The sequence below is a fragment of the Balaenoptera ricei genome, chromosome 4 (genome assembly GCF_028023285.1).
Source record: "Balaenoptera ricei isolate mBalRic1 chromosome 4, mBalRic1.hap2, whole genome shotgun sequence".
In the NCBI taxonomy this organism is placed as follows: domain Eukaryota; kingdom Metazoa; phylum Chordata; class Mammalia; order Artiodactyla; family Balaenopteridae; genus Balaenoptera; species Balaenoptera ricei.
In genome coordinates this window covers 139,858,127-139,878,045 of record NC_082642.1, presented here as the reverse complement: position 1 = coordinate 139,878,045, position 19,919 = coordinate 139,858,127, and positions in this window count along the sequence as shown.

Sequence of the window (19,919 nt, the reverse complement as noted above, 5' to 3'; positions counted from 1 at the left end):
TTTAAATAAGGAAAAATTTAGGGCATAGACTTGTCAATGATATCTTGGCTATGCTTATATTGAATACAGTGCATTGTCTTTTCCAAGCCTTAACTAAGTAAATCTTATTGAACATCATTTCTCTGGGTTCACCTCTGTAAAAATGAGGGGGAACAAAGTAGATTTCTTCAAACAGGAGTTAGTCACATATTCCTGAAATAATTCAGTATTATTTATGACAATGAATGATGTCAAAGGATGTATTTTTATATGTGATAGAGTGATACTTCCAATTTATATTACATTGAATAACCTCAGTTTTTATTCACCTTCAATATTTTCAACTTTATTCTTTCATTATCTTTGAGGAGGAAGTTGTTTGTAGTATAATTTTCCATACTGAGATAGAAAATAGTTTCTGAGATGTTTGTTGCCCTCCTATCTTCAGAGCTTTAGAATATGTCAAATTATCAAAGCTTGCACAGACCTATTAGAACTGCAACGGTCATTTTTCTGATTGACATCATAAATTTAAGAGGCCAGTTTTCTTTAAAGATTGTATTGCTGACCACTTGTTTCTTTCCAAACAATAAAGTTACCTAGTTGCTATGCAGGGTTTGTTGTTAAAGTACTTCAATCACCAATATTTTACGGTTAATCCATGAAGAACTGTGTTTATCTCGGCATCTTTAGTAATGAGAGTTCTGATATTACTTTGGGTATTTCAAGTTCATGTATGCATTACCTCAATTAATATTTGAGTACATATTACATATCCACTGCTTAGATAAACAAAATATCAATAGAGCAAACTCTGAATTAATTTTATTTTATTTTTTAAATTAATTTTTATTGGAGTATAGTTGCTTTACAGTGTTGTGTTTGTTTCTACTGTACAGCAAAATGAATCAGCCATACATATACATATATCCCCTCCCTTCTGGACTTCCCATTCAGGTCACCACAGTGCATTAAGTAGAGTTCCCTGTGCTATACAGTATGTTCTCATTAGTTATCTATTTTACACATAGTATCATTAGTGTATATGTGTCCATCCCAATCTCCCAATTCCTCCCACCCCGCCTTCCCTCTTGGTATCCATACATTTGCTCTCTACATCTGTGTCTATTTCTGCCTTTCAAATAGGGTCATCTATATCATTTTTCTAGATTCCACACATATGTGTTAATATATGATATTAGTTTTTCTCTTTCTGACTTACTTCACTCCGTATGACAGTCTCTAGGTCCATCCACGTCTCTACAAATGACCCAATTTTGTTCCTTTTTATGGCTGAGTAATATTCCATTGTATATATGTACCACATCTTCTTTATCCATTCCTCTGTTGATGGACATTTAGGTTGCTTCCATGTCTGGGCTATTGTAAATAGTGCTGCTATGAGTATTGGAGTGCATGTATCTTTTTGAATTATGGTTTTCTCTGGGTCTGTGCCCAGTAGTGGGATTGCTGGGTCATATGGTAGTTATATTTTTAGTTTTTTAAGGAACCTCCATACTGTTTTCTGTAGTGGCTGTATTAATTTACACTCCCACCAACAGTGCATGAGGGCTCCCTTTTCTCCACACCCTCTCCAGCACTGAAATAATTTTATATTTTTGTGAGTTACAAATGAAGAAGTAATACAGTGATAAAGGCAACAGAGATTTAAAATCAAGGAGAGGACAAAGGGTTTCTGGGCATCATGGCTGGTAGGATTTTTTTTTCCAGTGGTCGATTTAATTTAATAGTATATCAGCAAACATCCATGGAAAAACAAATGAAAGGGAAGGAATCTGTAGTAAGTTAACAGGAAGTAAAATTGATATATCCAAACCAGTACTTACTATTATTTATAAAATATAAAGGAATCAAAAACTTTCACATTTTTAAATTAATTGAACAATTCCTTTTTTAGGAAAAAATCATTAATTTGTTAAAAAATGAACATATTTAATGTATACAACATGAAATTTTGATATATTTATACACACATAGATGATTACTGCAATCAATCTAATTAACATATCCATATCTTCACATTGTTTGTGTGTGTGTGGTGAAAACACCTAAAATCTAATCTCTTAGTAAATTTCCCAATATACAATACAGCAACATTAACTATAGTCACCATGCTGTACATTAGATCTCTAGATTTATTCATCTTACATATCAATAACTGCAATTTTGTACCCTTTGACCAACATCTCTCCATCTCCCCCTACTCCCTCCCGCCCTGGGTAACTCTCTGCTTCTATGTATTTGACTTTTGTTAGAATCCACATGTAAGTGAGATCATGCAGCATTATTCTTTGTCTTATTTCACTTAGTGTAATGCCCTTCATGTTCATTCATGTAGTCACAAATGGCAGGATATTTTTGAAGCTGAATAATGATAAAAGAGAATTATACTTAAAAGTATAATCAATAAAGATTTTATGTGTTGTGTGAAAATTGATATTTAAATTGAGACAAAGCATATGAAAGAATTTTTGGAGTTATTAAATTGCACAAAGTTTAGTTGAGTTGCCTGTTTTTCATATCAGTATTATATAGGCATACCCTTATCATGAGATGACAGTTCTTCACAATTCCTTTTTTTGTGTATAGATAAGTATATTGGATTCAATTAACCATAGTTTGCATGTAAATATCTGCCATTGAAAAATGAAAATAACCAGAAATAGTCATCTAATTTTCTTAATAAAACATTTTCTTAGCCAAATATTTTATAAATATTTACTTGTTAGTCTCCTGAAAAAGGCAATTCACTAATAAATATAAAATTCATTTCATATATATGAATAAAATCATAGACACAGAGATATACACACAGATATGGCACATTTAGGAGGCTGCAATTCCCCACTGGCCATCTTTAATAATTCATGTCACCATCAAATTTATTTGACATGATAAATAATTTGTCTTCTCTGAAAATGTCTAATATTCCAGGTCCACATTAAGTCAGAAAAGCTTATTTTGATTAGACTTAATCTGATTCTTTAATTTCCAAAATATTAGTAATGAAGTCTAGTTTTGGACTAAAACTTTTAAGAAATGTTTACATACATCATTTTTCTCAGTTATGTAATAATACAGATGCTTAATAATCAGAGTCTGGAGCATGGTCAGTCAGACAATGTATGATGACAGGCTGATATTTTGTGAATTTAAGTAAGATATTTTGTAACTGAATTTTTATAAGGCTATTGAAGAAGAAATTGTGGTGACTTAAACAAGTGTATAGCTAATTGCTGGCAAAGGCTAACAATTCTTTTGATGATGATTGAGTACTTTATATAAAGTTTCCTGAGGAGAAAACAATAAAAGAAGAAGAAAAAAATAGGTAGCACTCAGTATTATAAATCTGGGGAAAATTAAGATAGAAATAAGTATAAATAAGACTAATTCCATCAGAGAATGCTAACTGTCCTTCAGTATCTTTTTTTTTATTTTGGTAAGAGAACACTTTCAACCCAGAATTCTTTTTTTCTTTTTTTAGAACCAAGCTGTTTTTTTGAGGTATAGTTAATTTATAATGTTGTGTTAGTTTCAAGTATGCAGCAAAGTGATTCAGTTACACGTATATATGTATATATTCTTTTTCAGATTCTTTTCCCATTTAGGTTATTACAAAATATTGAGTATACTTCCCTGTGCTATACAGTAGGTACCTGTTTACCTATATTATATATAGTAGTGTTATATGTTAATCCCAAACTCCTGATTTATCTCTCCCCCCACCCACTATCCCCTTTGGTAACCAACCATAAGAATGTTTTCTATTTCTGTGAGTCTATTTCTGTTTTGTAAATAAATTCATTTGTATCATTTTTTAGATTCCACATATAAGTGATACTATATGATATTTGTCTTTCTCTGTCTGACTTACTTCACTTAGTATAATATTCTCTAGGTCCATCCATGTTGCTGCAAATGGCATAATTTCATTCTTTTTTATGACTGAGTAATATTCCACTGTGTGTGTGTGTGTGTGTGTGTGTGTGTGTGTGTGTGTATGTGGTGTGTGTATATATATATATATACATACATCACATCTTTATTCATCTGTTTATGGACATTTAGGTTGCTTCCATGTCTTGGAGCATGAGGCCACACCCCTAGAAATTACATTTCAGTACCTTAAATACCTTTGGGTGGCCATACCAATAATTTCTGGCCATTATTATCATTGGATAAGGATGAGTGATAGAAAAAACTTCTTTGATTCTGTAAAGAAGCTTGCCTCGACTGTTCCATCTCCTTTCACCTTGGAAAATAAGAGTTGAGGATAGTAGGGTCTAACCTTAGACTGCTCACTTCTGTAATACTGAATGATGAACAAAAATGTCTAGCTTCTAAGCCATTGTGTGTTGGGGGCTCTTTATTAGGGTGTATATGGTAGGCTAAGTTGCTAACTGTTACAGAAGAAGAAAAATGGTAAATGCCCATATAACTCTGATAAACACACATATACACAGACCCTGCTGAGTTTTCTCTGGTGTAATTACTAGAAGATTATTCTTGAAGCAGATTCAGAATTTCTTTCTAACATGGATGAAATGTAAAACTGTGTGTTTCCCATTCTCCCCTCTAGAAAGTCTACATCTCATCATATTTTGTTTTTTACCAAGTAAATAGTATATATGAGTTGGCACACAAAAACTACAGAACTCCGGGAGGGTGCTTAACTACTTCTCCATCTGTAGTTTGTTCTCAGACACTCCTATTTGGATCATACATATGAGGCATTTGCAGGGAAGTAGGAGGATATAGAATTTACATATGTAATCACAAGATGAAAATAGTCGAAGTGGGGAAAATTACATATTTGATTTATATTTTCATTCACAATATTTACAATTACATTTCGAGATTTGTTACTGTATTTTCTTTCTATTTTTTTAATAAATTTATTTATTTATTTTTGGCTGCGTTGGTCTTCGTTGCTGCGTGTGGGCTTTCTCTAGTTGTGGTGAGCGGGAGCTTCTCATTGAGGTGGCTTCTCTTGTTGCAGAGCATGGGCTATAGGTGCACGGGCTTCAGTAGTTGTGGCTCGCGGGCTCTAGAGCGCAGGCTCAGTAGTTGTGGTGCACGGGCTTAGTTGCTCTGTGGCATGTGGGATCCTCCTGGACCAGGGCTCGAACCCGTGTCCCCTGCATTGGCAGGCAGATTCTTAACCACAGGACCACCAGGTAAGTCCCGTTACTATATTTTCTTTCTGAGGCTATTACCATAAGATGTTGTACCACTGTAAAAACCAACAGACGTTCACAATTATATTTATGCATGAATCTCTAAAGTATAGAATTTGGCAGATGTTGTATTTCCCTCTAATGGTTGATAAATGAACTTGTACATTCCTGGTATATTGTCTCATGATCTCATAGACTCCAAGTCTAATAAGCTCACAACCTCCTAGACTCACTGTCTTGCAATCATGAAGTCTTCTGATCTCACAGGCTTAACAAGTGAGCAGTGTCTAGGTCTAGCAATTCATGGTCATGAAGTTACAAGGAGGAGCAGTGTCATGGAGTTTGATACCAGGGCTTTCTTGGAAGGAGAGGTCAAATATAAATCAAGAACGTAAACTTTGCTTCTGTAAAAATTCAAAACTAAATTTGGAAGATCATGAGATTGTGAAATGGTGAGATCTCTTTATAATTTCCGGCTCTACCTCTAAGTTTTTCAGTCTTCCCATGTGAAGGAATTACTACAGTGAGAAAATTGTCTGTGTATATGTGTGTCTGTGTGTGCTGGAGTGCCCATCTCTGTGTGCTCCTGTGCATGTGTGTATGCCTGTCCCTGTGTGTGCCTGTCTCTGTGCCTGAGGGTGTGTGTCTCTGTGCCTGTCTCTGTGCCTTGTGTGTGTGTGTGTGTGCCTGTCTCCACATGCTCCTGTGTGTGTGTGCCTGTGTGCCTGTGCCTGTGTGTGTGTACCTGTGGGTACCTGTCTGTGCCTCTGGGGGTGTGTGTGCACCTGTGTGTGTGCGTGCCTGTCTCTGTGCCTGGGGGTGTGTATGTATGTGCCTGTGTGTGTGTGTGTGTGTGTGTGTGTGCCTGTCTCTGTGCCTGTGGGAGTGTGACTGTCTCTCTCTGTGCCTGTCGGGGTGTGCATGTCTGTGCCTGTCTCTGTGCCTCTGTGTGTGTGTGTATGCCTGTCTGTGTGCCTGTGTGTGTGTGTGCACCTGTCTCTGTGCCTGTGGGGGGTGTGTGTCTCATTTTGGTCTCATGTGATATCAACTGTGATGCGTCAGGTCATTGTTTGCCAAACGTTCATCTGATTTCTCTTTGTACCAAAAGACTTCACATTTGGTGCACTTGCTCCTCCATTTCTTCAGCCTTGAACCTTAGCAACTGGTACTGGGTATATAAACATGGACATCCTGTGCTCCCCTATGAAAGACCATTTATTCTGTAGGTTAGATTTTATTTCTTAAAGCTTCCTGTGTGACCACAGATCCTCAATGGCTTTAAAAGAAAAGTGGTTATGTCTATTAGGGTATGTCTGGAGATTTATTGCTACTAAGATAGGTGAGAATTCTCATCTTTTTAAAACCTCATGGAAAGCAAATCCTCTTCTAATAGTTTGTGTGTATTTGTGTTTGATTTTTTTTGGTAGCCTTTAACTACTACGACTTTTTGTATGATACAAGTAATGATTATAATTGTTTTCTATATAGGAAGTCATTATTCTCACTGCCAGTTTCTGTGTATTACATCTTCAATACAATGTCTGACACCAATTTTATGTTATGCCAAATTGTTATATCACCACCATTTTATTTCTGGGTCCTCTTTGTTGATGTATTCATCTGTATATTTCTCTTTGTGTGTTAATGCCACAATGTTTGCAATTGCTTTAGAACTGAAAAATCAAGATAACCATAGGAGAATAGTACTTGGTTCTCTTTTAACAAATTATCTTTGGTATTACAGGAGACTCAGTCTTCAGAATGTATTTTATGATTAGATTGTGAAGTCAGATTTATTTGAGTTAAATCGGAATTACAGATAGATTTATAGATATTAGACAATTTTTCTTTATTGGCCTTTCCACTTAGAAACATCAATATTCTATTTCTGAGTGTTACTTTATGTACTGCAATAGACTTTGTTTTTATTTGCCTTAAGACTCTTGATCTTTTTAAAGTTTTACATTTTATAGGGTTTACTTTTGTCATGAATGGCATTTTCCATTGTTACATCATTAGTGAGCATATGCCACTAATTTTTCTAAGTTGACTATATCCTTATATGTTAGAAAATTTATCTTGTTCCTCTCTTAAATATATTATTTACTATGATGGTAAGCATATTTTTAAAATATTCTGGGTTTCCCTCTTTATTCTGAAGACCTTTATTGTGCCTTATTTTATTAGCTTTTACCTCCAGGAAAATGTTGATAGGATGAATTCTTGGGTTTAATGGATTGTCCCTAAAGTTTTACCTTAACTAATATGTTTTACTAATGAAACATGTTTACTAATGAAACATATTTACTAATTTAATACCCTTTAAAAGAATGAGTTTTACATTATAAATTGTTATATTTTATCAAAATGTTTTTATATCTGTTAAAAACAGCATATGGTATTTTTCTTATTGTTAGTGGATAGATCATATTATTGGCCTTTATGTTGAACCATCCTGTTGATTGATTATCATGAAATTGTCATTATTACTGAAATTTTTGCAAAACAGATTCTTTAAAACACCTACAGTTTTATCCTTCTGTAGTATGAAATTTTTTTTTTCACAAAGGCTTGGATATTCTCATACTTTATAGTGTTTCATATTAAAACTGATAGTTTTCTAAAGAAATTATTTTTGTTTCCTTAGGATTTATTAAGGCTTGTCTGTTTTAGTTATTTAAGACACTTAAGTATGTGTTCCATTCTGACTATTTTCTATATTATCACATATGTGCCTTCTGCAGTGCCTTTAAAAATGACTTCTGACCTCAGTATTTTGCACTCCTGTGAATGCAGTTGTGTCACAATTTGCAAAGAGACTATAGAAGAGTTCTGAGACTAAGGAATCAGAATGGTCATAGGGAAAATTAAATTACAATGTCCAGTAAGTGGAAGAATCACACACAGATTTCTTGTTTAGAAGGGGAAGAGATGATTAACAAAAACATACTCCTGGTGTTTTCTTCAAGTAATTATTCCTGTTTCAGCTGTTTTTACTTGCCTAGTCCCAGAAAGCTACTCCAGCTTAAGTGGCACATTCAGAGAAGCCCCAGGGATCTGGAAAACCCTGGTTGGATACTTAAGCAGGAGCTGAGAATAGGGTTCCCATATAAAAGGGAAGGTCAGTACATATTAGTGTCTATTGCCTTATATATATATGGGAGCAAATGATCTAAAATTTGTAAATTGAAATCTTTGGCCTTAAATGTATGTGAATTAAAGCTCACATCAACCTCAAATTGCCTTGGAGTTTAGAAACTGGATTCCTAGCCTGCTTCTCAAGTGTGATTAGCAGCAGGGCTCACAACTTAGGGGTAATGGCAGAGGTAGAGAACAAACCCAGAAACTGACTTTCTGCTTCAGTGGATCCTTAGAGAAGTGATTTGAAGTGTGAGTGTCTCCCTTCTGAGTCCTAGTTTCTGGAGGCCATCCACAAGAAATTTGGAAGTCAATTTCAATGATAGATGTAAGATATAGACTATATGACCATTACTTAATACTGATTCTGATTAAAGTTTGCTGGAGATGAGAAAAATTGGCTGTACTCAGAAAACATAGCCCTTGTATATTCAGACTTGAGTCACCTGCTCTGTATCTAGTCATATCCATCCATTCCAGGCTTCCTTCTTGATCTGTGTGGCAAAGGACTACAAAGACAGTCCACTCACCTTCTTCCAAGGCGGTGATAACGGATTCATTTGAGTTTCTCATCCAAATTAATGTTGCATTTCACATGCATTCAATACTAACAGTATAATTTGAAGTTCCTATCACTGGGGAAATTGGAATGGGAATATGTGCAGTTACAACGTTGACGAAGGCAGTGGTCTCCAATTAGCAGGAATAATAAGGTGCTTTTGACTGTCATTGATTCCTGTGAGTAAAGGAATATAAATCATTCTGAATTTATGCTAGGTTTCTTATTTAGTCCCCTTTCTTTGGGAAGGTCTGGGTTACCCCGGCTTTTTCTATTTACTAATTCAACTTCTGTTTCAGTTAGCTAATATTAATGCCTTGCCTTTCTCTTATTCAATATGAACACTCTTTGATCAATACTAAATCACATCATCATCTTCCACTGTTAGCTTCCTCACTCTTTTTACTTGGCCAATTATGAAAATCAAATTTGTCTCCGTTGCTCAGAATAGCGTGCAGGATGAATACGTATATAGAGGTTGGAGATAAAAATATGAAAGGCTTTTTTCTTCCCCAGTTTTCATTTTGAGCCAGGTTTATAAAGCATGGGTCTAATTTATTAAAGATATAAGTAACTAAAATTGGTTGAATAGTTTTAGTAGAGTCGACAGGGTAGTGAAAGAGTCTCTTTTAACAACTTATAGATCTTATTTATAATGCAGTTAAAATCAGGAGAGAACAATATGCATTGCATGCATGGTTTAGCAAAGGCATATTTTGTATTCTTATTTTTTCCTACATTTCTAGAGTTTACAGATTCTGGACCAACTTTAAGCTTTAGCCTTCTACAGGGAATTTTTCTGTTAAGATTGTGTTGCTAATGTTTGAATTCTGCTAGAGAGAAAAAAGTCAAAATTTATTTTTCGTTTTCAGTGTCTTATTTTCAATATAAAATCAAAATAATGTTAGTTCCTCCAGGGAGAGAAAGTGACAGAAAATTAATAACATATCCTGTGAACATATCCTGCTGAAAAGTGAGAAGAAATAAATTATCCCTGACCATTCAAAGTCTAATTGTTAGGTGTTTAAGTCAGTAAGTTCTAGTGAATCTGTAAGATTTTTTTATTCCTTTGGATGATGAAGCAGCACATCTGTACTGTTTCCCATATCATTTGTTCTGTTATGTAGATATTTTGCAACAAATGAATCAACATGTTTTTCTTATGCCTATTGATAAAATTAGCCATAAATATAATCATTTAAATCATTGCAAATGGTTTTAAGCCCTTTTAATTGTGACACATAATGATGCTACAAATCCTTAAATGTATTGCTTTTCTTGGATAAGAATAATCTTTACTAAGGAGATAGACTGAGAATGTAGTAAGAACACCTACAGTTACAACTGTAATTATGAGAATAATCAGATCATAGAAGCCTATACTTAAAGCAATTTCCAAAAAAAAAGTCTTTTATAATACAAAGAAATTGTTTCTCATAAACTTACCTTCACATTTACATAATTATGTCTTATTTTTTTTTAATGTATGATTGTGGCAAATTAAAAGTCTATCAGAAGAGTCTTCTGAGATTGTGGCAAATTAAAAAGTCTATCAGAAGAGTCTTCTGAGATTATGGTTGGGTTAAAAACGGTGGTGGTTTTAAAGCTCACTGGCAGCAGAGAGCTTCCTAGAGATGAAAGGTATTTTAGTTCCCTTGCTGCTTATGGAAGCAGCCCAAAATTTAGTAGTTTAAACATTAGCCACTTAGTCAGCTCATAGTTGTGAATCTGTTGGCTCGTTCTGTCAGAGCTGAGCTGAAAGCTGCTGGACTTGCCCGTGCAGCTGTTGTCAACTCGTGGTGTGGCTTGTGTCCGGGTGCCCTCATTCACACGTATGGCTTTTGTAGGCTGTCGAATTGTGTGATAGAGGCAGCTGACTTATAACCCAGCAGGCTAGCTTGGGTTTCTTCAAAAAGTGATTGAATGGTTACCAAAGCTGTGAGAGAAGACATCCCCAGTGTACAAGTCCTTGTTAAGACTTTGCTTGTATCGCATTTACTAGTAAAGTACAATCAATTCGCCAAAGAAAGTCATATGGCTATTCCAGGTGCAAGAGATGGAGCAATATGCCCCACCTGTTCATACTGTTCATGTCAATAGAAAGGAAGGAATTTGTGGGCATTTGGTAATCAATCACAACCACCCTCTGGCTGTAATTTATTCCTATTTCTCTCACATGGAAACATGCTTAATCTTATCCCAGAGACCTAAACTGTCTCATAAAATTCTGCCCTTAGGGTGGAAGTACGAAATCTTGAGGTCTAAAAGTCATATTTAAAAGGCAGCCTTGGATGTGTTTCTGTTGGGCTAGAGAGACAAGTTACTTGCAAGGATATGTAAGGATATGGTAGACGTGTCTGTTACACATGAGCTTCAACCTTCCAATTAGAGTGAGTGATAGTTTTGCCAGCTCTTTTACTATAAAATAAGATGGATCGTCCTTTTTCCAGCTTGCCGTAATTTCCTTATTGTTGTTTTTTTTGTAGCCTCCATGAACAGATGATTCAGCATTTTTCCAGTCTCACATAATAGTTTCTTCACTGTTTTTTTTTTCCAGCCATAGCCACCTCTCATTCTCCAGATCAATGCCACTTATAAGTGCAGTATTTCTATTAATTATATATTGCTATATAACAAACTCCATCCAAAATGTCAGTGGCTTAAAACAGTAATCATGTATTTAGCTAATTCTGTGGGTTGGCAGGGAAGTCTTTCTTGACTGGGCCAGGCTTGCTGTTCTCTGCTGGCAGCTTATGCAGCTGGCAGGGTTAGCTAAGAGCTCGATGATTTGTGATGAACTAGTTACACAACTGGTACTTGACAGACTCTTGGCAAATTGGAGGGGGCTGGGCCAGGTGTCTCTTGTTATCTGGAAGGATAGCCAGGGCTTCTTTACATGGTAGTTGAAAAGTTAAAAACACCATAAGATAGGGGAAACTTCAACGCTCAGGCACTTTCCAAGTTTCTGCATTTATCATATTTGCTAGAGTTCCATTGGCCAAAAAAAAAATCACATAAACATCACAGATTATACACTGGAGAAAGAGACTCCACATCTTTAAGAATGAATGTATACCCACTCTTCGAATCTAGCATCGAAGATTACAGAAAGCAGTATTTCTTCTTGTTCTTTTTAAGAGGAATACTTTCATTTTTTTCTATGAGCACATATAGCCACAAAGAAGATAGGAAATGCAATACATCAAGTCTCTTTCACATACCTGCCATACCAACTCTCTAGCTTTCCAATTCCTTGTTCTTTCATCAGTCATAAAATTTTTCTTCTTCCACACTCCATACTCTAGTGTTCTCATGCTTCAGTGTTTATCATTGCCAGTTATCGCAGTCCTCCAGAAGTTTAGATTAATGATTTTCTGCTATGAATTACAATTTCTGTATTTCTAGCCTATTTCTTTTAATTCACGCACTTATGAAAAATAGAACAAAATTTGACCTCGTCTTGAACTTTGTTGCATTCACTCTATCACCTTTTCCCACTCTTCACCCTCCCCTTATTACCCAGCTTAGATTTTGTGGTATATAAATATAATTACTATCTCTCAGATAACCTCAATCTTCTGTCCTTCACCTGAGCAAACCCCAAACCTGGATAAATGCATTTCTCCATAAACTGGTAACTATGTTGCTGCATTTGAATGGAGCTATACACATGCAGTACCCACAATCATAAGGACTTGTGTCACTTTGAATTTGTGAACACAAACATCAGGTGTACCCTCAGGATCGTTTGCCAAGATTATTACATTTCCTGACTAATTCACCTAGCCAATCAGAACTTGTCAAATTTCTTTACTTCCCCGCTCACTCAAAGGTCACGTTATCTTACTGAGAATACAGAAACAATTAGAAGTGAATTCCCGACCGTGCCAATTTACCCGAATCTGTAGACACATCCATTCTTTGCCTTCTGTTACAATGGATGCATTGCTCTTTCTTCCATCTAAAGTCACTCCCCCTGTTTGTTCACTGGATCTCATCTCATCATGCCTAATCCATGTCTTGGTATTTGTCACCTATCCCTCCTGCCATAACATATTTAAATTCTTTATTGGAGCATTTCTATCACTACTTAACTTGATGCTTATACTAATAAAATTTAAAATAATGTGAATGCTTGTCCTTACTTACTAAATGAGAATTGTGAGCAATATGTATGTCCCTGTCTCTAAGGCATAGACATACACACATATATATTCACCATCTCTATTGATGCTTCTCTCATTCTCTCTTGACCTCTGCAATTAAACATTCATCAGGGTCAAACCACGGAAATCACTCTTGTCAATCTTGTCATTTTTTAAATTCCTACAGTAAATTTGACGCCTTTCAACAATATTCGAAAAAGTTGATTGGTGCCGCCTCATTAAGCACTTTCTTGGTTTCTGAGATAGGGAAGCTTTCTGCTTTTCCATCAAATACACTGGCTCCTTCTATCATTCTTTTATTAGTATTTCTTCCAACCCATAAACATTAAGATTCTTCAAGAATATATTCTCAGAAATTTTCTTTACTCCCTGTACTTACTACTTTCTAGTGATACCAAATTCCCATAACTTCAAGTAAGATGTATTTATTGACTCTTCTTGAATTCATATAGCGAATTCCAATTTCTCCTGAAGCTTTATTTTTGTATACAACTTTTCACCTTACACTTGCACTTGAATGTCGGTGAAATAAGCATCCTTCACAGGCCTAAAAAGAAAATTCAAATTCAACATTCCCATATGCCTGCCAGTCTTCTACGTACTAGTAAATCACTCCAACATCCATTTGGTTAATTGAGGGAGAAAAAAAGAAAACCATCTCAGGGTCACTGTTACGAACTTACTTTCTCTCCACACCACACGTTGGCCCTACTTCCAAAATTCACATCACATTAAGTGGCTCTTCACTACCTCCACTGGTGCCACTAGTCGTCCACTCTTGTTTGGACGACTTATGCAGCCTTCTGTTGGTCTCCTTACTGCCACTTTTTATTCTCCACCCGGAGTCATATTTTAAGAATATAAATTGTGTCACTTTCCTGTTGACATCACCCCAAAAATGCCTTCCCCAAAAACTTCAAATAAAATCTAAAGTCCATTTGGAATTCTGATTTCTGGATCCACATGTAACAAGCTTGGACAATCACCATTCCATCATAAGAACAAGTATAATGCTGAACGGATTGAAAAAAAAAAAAAATCAGCAACTCTTCTTGAATCCATAAGAGAAGAAAATTAAAGACAAACCAGTGTCCCCAAGATTTGAGAGACTGGGATAAATACACAGCAGACTCATGACTAAAACCAGCTGTGGGGATAAGTGCTGGCATAGGCAAACCAGAACTCTAATTGGTGAGTTTCTGAGGGCTTGGGGCAGACAAATGAGAGTTACAAACTCCAGGGGACCCAATCATAGGGGCTGCCCACGGTTTTGTGAAATTTATCTCCAGGAGTTTACCAGGTTCTCATAATAAATACTGGGGGCAAATCTCCTCTTGCATGCCGCAGGAAGAGAGGAAAGGGAACTATTTTGAAATATGCCAGAGCGCTCTATTCTTATCTGGGTTTGCCATCGGGAGAAACTAGTTAACCAGAGCTTAACATAAAGGGGTTTTATTAGAGACTAACTAACCTGGGGAAAGGGAAATAGTCAACTTCAGCCTATTCTAGCAATCTTGTCTCACCTAAGGAAGGAAAAAAAAAACTGAGAAACATCTGTGAAGTTCACTGTTCAGAGGCATAATCTCCTTAAAAGACTGAATCCCAATTAGAGAACTATAGAATGTTTTCTCTTCCTTCTTCCACCTTACTACTACATTACTAAAGGGCTCTTTACAGCAGTTTCTTTTACTTAGTACATCATGTCCAGTGAAGGAGGAATAAGTGAAGATAACAAAAACTTTTTTCTTTATGGATCTAAATAGATAACAGCACAAAATAATGGCAGCAGTGTATTCAATTAGGTGTATGTGTGTATGTACCTTACATGTGTTTCTATACCTATTGTATATAAGTGAAATGAATGACAGCAGTGATACAAGGGACAGGAGGAAAACTAGAATTATTTTGATATAAGGTACTTAAACTACTATGAAGTGGTATAGTGTTCAAAAGTAGACTTGGATTAGCTGTAAATGTGTACTGCAAACTCTAAGTCAACCATTATAAAATAGAGTATAACTGATATGCTAATAAAGGGGAGAAGATAAGATCATATAAAATGCTCAATTAAAACTACAAAGGCTGAAAAATAGTGGAAGACAAAGAAATGATCAAAGAGCAAGGGCAACAAATAGAAACAGTAACAAATATGGTAGATATTAATCCAACAATGTCAGTAATTATTTTGAACATCAATGGTCTAAATATACGAGTTAAGACAGATTTTTCAGAATGGATAAGAAAATAAGACTGAGCTATATGTTGCCTACAAGAAACCCACTTTACAATCACATACAGACTTAAAGTAACTGGAAGGAGAAAAATATACTATGCTAGCAACAATCACAAGAAAGCAGGAGTAGCTATAGTTATTTCAGACAGAACAAATTTCAAAGCAAGTAGAGTTTTCAGGGATGAAGAAGGTTATTACATAAATAATGATAAAGGGATAATATAAACATCCTAGACTTATGCCATAACCTGTGACCAGTGGGGACTGATGTTTATAATTAAGTATTCCTTTCTTCTAGCCCTTATTGGACAACCCTAAAGTATATTTTATACTACTCCTCAGAGGATCCTAGATGGATTATGCCTCAGTTGCCCCATTATGAAGAACAAAATTACTCATTCATCCTTGGATTGGCATTCCCTCCTTCACTGAGTCACTGTGACACTTTTCCTTGCCTCTCACTCCTACTCCACCTGCATGCTAACCCTTTTATCAGGACTCTTTTTTTAGGGTAACACTAAAACAATTAGTAACAGTAGTCGCCCTTTTTGTTTAGGCGAGTGATATTCTATGATTCCTTAATTAGGTGCTAACTGTAGCATTATAATTACTAAGTTTTTTTGTAAGAGGTGGATTGGAATTTGGTACAGATAGAACATGATGCATTGGTTTGTACAATACAGCACACTTTATCAATATGTGAGCAATAATAATATTAAGGGCTATACAATTAGCCAACCTTCATCAACATCTATTTTAGAAGCCCAGGGGACAAAAAAATGACAGGTTTAAATCAGCCACCTATCTGGAAGGCTCTGGAATGTAGCAAAGTTAACACACCATGGACTTAAGCTGATGAGTACAAAGGGTGGAGTGTATAGAACACTTCTTACATCCTATCCCAGTCCTTCCCCAGCCCACCTTTGTACTCATGCCATTGCTTCAATGACCATCTGTACCCAAGTAGAACTAGAATACATGCCTAATATTTGCTACAGGTAAATCTTACAGGCTTCTCTTCTGCTTCCATGTAGAAAGTGTTTGCCATTCTGAGAACTGGCAAACCCAGAAATATGAAGGAGTTAATCCGTAGGAGTGAATCTTGACCAATGAGACATGGGTGCTGATGGATTAAATTGCCTCTCCTGAGTTCCTTTGTGGAAAATTCTGAGATCCATTTAACATGTTTGTAAGAGACTCCCTAGTATGACTGAACCATATTTTTTCACAGTGATCGTCTTGATAACACCCTTGAATTAGCTTTCTCTACTTGCCTGTTTCACTTTTCCTGACCTCCACTCTTGACCAATGGATCACTTCCGAAATTAAACTTACTAAATTGAAGCCTTTGTCTTAGCGATTGCTTTTCAGGAAACTCAATCTAAGACACTAGCATTTTTTTATGCCTCTAACACACACAACAAACTCCTTTCCACCTCAGTTGATGAGTCCTCTCCTCTCTGCCTAGTATTCTATTGCTGGAAAGATGCATTGCTTAATTATTCAACTTATTCAGAATTTCAGCCAAATAACTATTTTAGAGAGTTCTTTCTTGACCTGTCCATCACGTCCTATTCTCTCATTACTCTAACACTGCTTTACTTTACATGTTATCTTAGTCATTTAATTTTAATATCATGGTATTTAAAATTTACCTAGAAAAATACCTAGATAAAGCACCCAAGATCTTTCTATCAGCAAATAATTAAAAGATGTCCATTTAGACCAAGAATTATGAAGTCCCAAGTATCCTATTCTAATAGAATAGAACAAAAACTGCTAAAACTAGAATATGATCATATGAAGAACTGTCAAATAAGGCATACATGAGTCATAGCTCTTATTACGGAAACCAGTGCCAAATTTAATAATGAGATAGGCAACAGGTGAAAATTTCACTTGGAGAAATCTGAGACTCTCCTGTGTAGCTCCACTTTAAAGTTCCTTTCTCTACAGCATTAGGATGCTTCCTGGTTTCAGACTTAACATGTGACATAAGTTTGGAATAATGTATGTGCTGATATTGCTTCACAGAGTAAGCCATTTGGTTATGGAATACCTTTATCCTTTATCGAGGCAAGAATTTCAACTCCTCAGAATCCCCAGTTCCAAGTTTAATTACAATAAGCAACCTAGAGAGAGTCTCTCTAGTCTGCCAACTAGCATGTCATAAATAAGAACTCTCTACTTCATGCTATATACCTGTTTGTGTGTCTACAAGGACATCTTTTTAGCATGTTGACTAGGTTTGTTTAGATTTCCTTTTTCCCAGGAATCACTGAAAATAAGAGGAATTGAGTTACAGTATTACTCTTCAGTCTTTATGTCCCAGAACTCATAATATTCCTAAGTATAAGACAGCGATGGGAAAGGGGAATAATAGAGAAAATAACAGAGTCGGCAAACTTAACCCTACGTTACACGTTGTTTTTTCCATATTTCCATTTTCAGGTGAGCTCTTGCTGCTTCTGATAACTAGCATCCATCCACAAGCAGTGAATGAGCTGAGTTATTGACTTCCTCAGTTTACCAGTTACATCAGTCAGAACATGAGAAGCAAACAGGTTCAGACATTTTATTTTATTATTTGTATTGTACTACCACAAAATTCTATGTGATAAAAGGTTACCATTTCTTTGTCCTAATTTCTCCCATGAATACCTCATGAGATCTTCCTGACACAGATAATACTAAATCAGTCCTTGCCCACCTAATACTTAGAAACCATTTTCTATGTTGTCATTGGTATAAGGAATGACTCTGTAGTCAGCTACCAGTTAGGTCAGTCTGTGCCCCAGCTCTACTTCACCATACTTTGTGTTTGGGCTCTTATTTTTTCCTTTGGACACAGCAATGTGAAATCTGTTACATTTAGGAAGAGAAATATGCAGAAACTTATCATTTTCCAGAGATTTTGTGAAAATGCCGATCCTTACTGGAAGTTAATACTCCTTTTGTTTCCAACCTAACCTCATACCGTCCACTGTTCCTTCAATGATGTAAGTTTCCCTATGATTATTTTTCTCATGTTACAAATACCAAATCTATGTATAAACTGCAAAATGTGGGTGGTAACTGTAAAAGTATTTTATAGAGGGGATAAACATTATCATTGATAATAGAGAAAGATAGAAGAATATAATATTGATTATTCATATAACTTTACCTTTAGTTTTTAAATTTTTCACATAATCCTTCAAATAAGATATGATCAATAGAAATATATCATTTGTTTCCATAAAATATGCTTTCCTATATGTATATAACGAGAACACCAATAACATTTGAATTTACTTTTTTTGTGGATTTTTCCCTCTGTTCAAAGGTGGGGAAACTTGAAATATCCTTATTAAAACCTTCCTTTCTGTCTTCATATATCTTGAATAATTGTTTAAACAAAGAATAATAGAATAGATTTGGAGAACTGGTATATGTTAAGGACAGACCAAATACTCTCTTTGAAATTAGAATTAATATTCCAAGGTCTTTGTCAATGTCACCATAGTTTTTGTATTGATTTCTTTTTCCTGATAGATGATTCTTATGTCAATTCTATATAAAATGTTATATTCAGAATTAGAACATACATTGCAATGATATTTAAAAGTCTGAAACTTCTTATCCCCTTTAAGGAGTACAGACATATCTCAGTTCATATCTTACAAGAAATAGACCCCGAAGCAAGGATTATGGTTCAATGAGTTTATTTAGGTAGTAATCCTATGAAAAAAGCACTGATGAGAGAGAGATGGACAGGAAAGGAAGAAAACAAAAAGTTTTAGTTAATGGGTAGGTTACTCATTAACCTGTCTGGCTAATTGTCCTGGGCAGTTGATGCTCGGTATTGCTGGACTATTTATCCTTTCTCATTTTGAAGGTGACTACAGAGGGTGTTAAATTTCCCCCTTGAACTTCCAGTCCGTCCCTCTAGACCAAAAACACCTTCAGGAAGAGACCTAAGTGCTTGAGGTAGGAAGTCCTTTGCATGAATGGGAACTAGTCACAGAAATTTCTCGTGAACTCGGTTAAGTTAACAGGCTGTGGATGAAGCACGTACAGAGCTTGATGCCAGAGGGTAAAGTATAAACCTGAATGGTTCCTAAAATGACTACTCCCACTATAATTTTCTTGTAATATATATTTTAAAATAAAGTCCTTGATGGGCATTATCTTATAGCTGTGTTTCGCCTAAGCAGTTATAGTACAAGCAAACTGCTAAGACTTGGGGGTGAACTAAGAAAAGGCTAGTTAAACAAGGAAACCAGGCATTCCATGGTAAAAGTTTGCAATTTTCTCTCCTAGAACATCTTCCTGTTGAGAACACCCATATTTGTATCTGTATTCCTACTCTGCCATCTCACACCTGCTCTATCTGCTACATATATTCGTAACAGCTTATTCATAGGAAGCAAGGCAGGCAGTGGAATAGGTAGTGCTAATGGGATTCCTCCTTCAGTATTTTTTTTTCATTTATTTATTTACATCTTTATTGGAGTATAATTGCTTTACAATGGTGTGTTAGTTTCTGCTGTATAACAAAGTGAATCAGCTATACATATACATATGTCCCCATATCTCTTCCCTCTTGCGTCTCCTTCCCTCCCACCCTCCCTATCCCACCCTTCTAGGTGGTCACAAAGCACTGA